Source organism: Palaemon carinicauda, chromosome 24 (genome assembly GCF_036898095.1).
Source record: "Palaemon carinicauda isolate YSFRI2023 chromosome 24, ASM3689809v2, whole genome shotgun sequence".
Taxonomy (NCBI): Eukaryota; Metazoa; Arthropoda; class Malacostraca; order Decapoda; family Palaemonidae; genus Palaemon; species Palaemon carinicauda.
Window position 1 is genome coordinate 9,400,648 of NC_090748.1, and position 5,000 is coordinate 9,405,647.

The following is a 5,000-nucleotide window of genomic DNA, read 5'->3' on the forward strand; positions in this document are numbered from 1 at the left end:
ATCCTTGTGTTCTAATCTAAATATTGGATAATTAGAACATTGCATTAGTAAGATATCACTAAACAAATGAATTACCTTCTCGAAACTTGATTAACAAAACCCTTTTTTCAATTGTCAGTGATTGAATGAAGAAGTTGTGTTTTTAGCTTAGTTTAATGCCAGTGCCGGTGGTAAAATTCTCTTAGGAAGTATTATATTCAGGAAAACAATTAAAGATTTTCGCTCTGTTTCTTGGTCGCTTTTAACTGAAAAATAGTGATGTTGCAATGCAATATTTCACCGGTGCAATTGCCAAAAGCCATTCACGTTGAGAAGAGCAGAGAGAGAGAGAGAGAGAGAGAGAGAGAGAGAGAGAGAGAGAGAGAGAGAGAGAGAGAGAGAGAGAGAGAGAGAATTAACAGCAAAAGACCATGCATGTAATTGATTAAGAACAGCCAAAACCAAATGTCACATTGTAATTAGTTTAGACTAAAACTTAGGTTAACAAAGTAATAGATAGAATAATGTAATTACTTTAGACTCTAAAACTTACATTAACAACGTAATAGTTACAATGATTCATTTTAAAGAGAGAAGACGGTAAGTAGACGCTATTAGCTTCCAAGTTAGAGACCCCCCCCCCCCCGTCCCTATCTTCTGTCCCGCTATTTCGTTGAACATTTCCCGTCATGCAACAGTAGTCTTACCTAAAGATCAATGACAGACCAACTACTAGCGATATTAGCCCCCGGAACCTGTTGGTGTCCGGCTGGTTCTCACGAAGTATGTGTAACATGCTATCCAGGGTTGCATGTAGAAGACGCTAGCAACGCTAGCCATGGTTACTGAACAACATGGAATTGAAGGAAACACACTTTTAAATAAATGCCTTCAAGGCGTTTTCTCTCTCTCTCTCTCTCTCTCTCTCTCTCTCTCTCTCTCTCTCTCTCTCTCTCCTTTTTCATTTATTTTTAACACAGCCATACATCTATGTAATAAAAAGGAAGTGGAGCGATACATATATATATATATATATATATATATATATATATATATACATATATATATAATATATATATATATATATATATATACATACATATTTCTTTCAGGTCACGCTCAGCAGCATTGATAGACGTATAACTACATGGTCTCTCTCTCCGTCCCTCGTATAGGGAGGAGGGGAAGTAGTCATCTCCTGGTGTGAAAGGGTTAAGTGTGTGCGAATATCTTAAGTATTTACCCGGCATTGTTGACGGGTCGCTTACACTAGTATTTTCATATTTTTGCTGATTAAACGTTCTCTATATTGTAGGACGAATAGAGTGATAGATATAAGGAATACAATGATACAATATGAAAAACTTTTGAGAAAATACAATATACGTTAAAAACAAGAAGAAATATGAGCAATGTCTCTTAATCACATTAGCGTCTGTAAACATTTTTGAATAACCTTAATTTTTGTTTAACAGGGTTTTTATTTCCTCATCCCTGAAAAATGTTTTATTTTGCAACCTCATGTTAATTTCCAGAAGCAATAACCGAAAAAGCATATTATTATTATTATTATTATTATTATTATTATTATTATTATTATTATTATTATTATTTTTCTTATTATTATTATTATTATTTTTCTTATTATTGTTATTATTATTATTAAAACATAATAATAAGAAAATAATGAAATGTATAAATTACAAGGGAAGTAACGAACAATTAATATATTTTAAGAACAGTAACAATATTAAAATAAATCTTTCATATGTAAACTATAAAAAGTAAAAAAAAAAAAAAAAAAAAAAGGTAGGGGATAGAATATAGAATACAGCTTATTCAATAATAATAGTTGACTATTTAGTCATGAAAGCAAATAACTTGAAAATAATACCCAGACTTTTTTTTATTTCTATTTTTTTTTTTTTCGCTGCCATGATATTTTATCACTGTGTCGAAGCTTTTGATTCCGGGGGGAGGGTGGGCACCGTCAATGACACACACACACACACACATCCTTCCGGTGATGATCAGCTTGTCAATCGTTTTATTTTGAGAACTTTATATATTTTATAATCTTGAAAATCGCTCATTATCCGATTTCCAATCAAAAGCCATATATTTTTAATATCTATTTAATGTACATAATCTCTCTGTGTATGTGATTATGTGTGTGTTTAAGCTGGCTTTATCGTAAATAAGTCTTGGATAACGTTATTTAAGTGTTTGGACATGATTCTTCCTATATTTAGTCTATTTGAATGCCCTGGATAGCCAACTGGCATGAATCTATTGGCATGTTTTGATCCAACACTTACTTTTGATATTTTTAATTGCTATTAACATATGATATCTGTCCTCTTTAACAAGTCGTAATGACTGATGATAGTTAACCATATCTTTCAAGTTTAAAGATTCAAAGGCCACTCATGAATGGCAAGGGCAAGGGACAATGACATTGCCCTATCAAGCAGAGCAATGCCCTAGAGACTGACCATATATGCATATGATCAGTTCTCATTCCCTTTCTTCACCCAAGCTAGGCCCAAGGAGGGCCAGGCAGTGGTTGCTGATGGCTTAGCAGATAGACCTAAAGGCTCCCAAAAACCCCCCATCCTTAGCTTACAAGGATGGGTGAGGTTGCAGCAACCAAAGGAAGTAACGAGGTTGATTGGGACTCGAATCCCAGTCTATCGATCACCAGTCAGGGACGTTACCACATCGGCCACCACAACCCTTAAAGTACCACATAAGAACAGAAAAGCAGCTACAATGTCATATTTCTAAGTCTCGCGTTTTCAATATCGTCTGTTTTCACTCAACCTAAAAACTTTTGGACCACAACCTTTGTCTGGTGCTGTTAATCTAGAAAAAGAAATGGACGTGTGCAGCACATATTATTATAAAAATAGATAATAGATAGACATTAAGAATAACAGAATGGGTCCCTAGTGATTGCAAAAGAAGCAGTGGGAAGTAGGAGAAGACGTTGGATTGACGAGCTAAGAAAATATGCGCGTATAAACTGGCATAGAGAGAACATAAACAGACGTGAGTGGAAGGACATGTCTGAGGCCTTTGTCCTGCAGTGGACTAGTTATGGCTGCTGTTGATGATGGTGATGATGATGTGTATACGTAGATAGATAGTTAAATAGATGAATTCGTGTGTGTCAGTCTGTTCTCAACGGTCAATAGTATCTTGCAAGATTCAAGTTTGATTCCATTTAGTTAATCTAAGTTGCGAATGACGTACTTGGCCTCGGGAACTTGGCTAGATATCGTGCAACACAGCAGTAATTTCTGTGCATGAGCTTATGTTGGATATGCAGGCTAGACTTTACTGATTTTGTTATCCTGCGTTTTTCATTGATTTTATTTTATTTCTTATAGTTTTCTTTATAATATTTTACATTCGTTTTGTGCTTTTGTAAGGTCCACCGGGTACCCTGATTTCCTTTTGAGGATATACTGTATCCTATACGGATGATGGATATATTGATAAAAGTTACGGATAATAAATATGATAAAAAATTTATGGATAATGGATATGATACAAAATGTTACAGATAATGGATATGATAAAAAATGTTATGGATAATAGACATGATCAAAATATTACGGATAAAGGATATGATAAGAATGTTACGGATAATGAATATGATAAAAAAATGTTACGGATAATGGATATGATAAAAAAAAATGTTACAGATAATGGATATGATATAAAAATTTACGGATAATGAATATGATACAAAAGATTACAGATAATGGATATGATAGAAAATGTTACGGATAATGCGTAGGATAAATATTTTTACGGATAATGGATATGATCAAAATATTACGGATAAAGGATATGATAAGAATGTTACATGTAATGGATATGATAAAAAAAATGTTACAGATAATGAATATGATACAAAAGGTTACAGATAGTGGATATGATGCAAAAGGTTACAGATAATGGATATGATACAAAATGTTACAGATAATGGATATGATACAAAATTTTACAAATAATGAATATGATACAAAGTGTTATAGATCATGGATATGATACAAAATGTTACGGATAATGAATATGATAACAAATTTTACGGATAATGAATATGATAAAAAATTTTACGGATAATGGATATGATCAAAAATATTTATTTATTTGTCATATGTCATTTACTCTTACAGATCTAGAAAGTGGAGAATATTTTTTGCCTTCATAATTTTGTCTCATGTAACATAAATAATCTATACCTCCACTTCTAGATGTCCTTAGGGCCTGCCATAAAATGATAAATAAGAACTAGACATATAGCTGCCTGTCTTCTTGTATAATTATATTTGTCCAAAGATATAACTGCTATTTTCTCTCAACTTAAAACCCTGTCCACACGATCGAGCATGCCCGACGGGCAAACAGTTATACCAGACCACAATAGTTAGTAAGAATAAGGGTTAATGACGTCAGAAGCGGAAAAACACAGACAGGGATCTGGCATCATACAGTGTTGCCAGATCCCTGCCTTTAGTTTTCCCGCTTCTGACGTCATCAAGCCTCATTTTCACTTGCTATTGTGGCCTGGTATCACCGTTTGCCCGTCGGGCATGCTCGATCGTGTGGACAGGGCTTGAAGAATCACATCGGTTTGATTTCTTTAGTGTTTTCTGTTCATTTCTCTTAATTTAAGCCAGTTTATATCATCATGTAACTCTTTATAAGTCATTTTATAACTCACTTCAATCTATGAATACCATCTAAAGCTCTTCCAAACTATCTTAACTATCTTAAAATTTTATATTTCTTAATATTACTGACGAATATAATAAATTTTAGAGGTACTACTCTAGCGTTTATGGATCTTGATCATTCTGACTAAGAATTTCTTAAAGACCAGTGTACGCGACCTGTCAACAATAACGGCTAAATATTTTGATAGATATGCACACACGCAGCTCCCTCTCCTTATACCCGAGCGTGACCAGTAATATATATATATATATATATATATATATATATATATA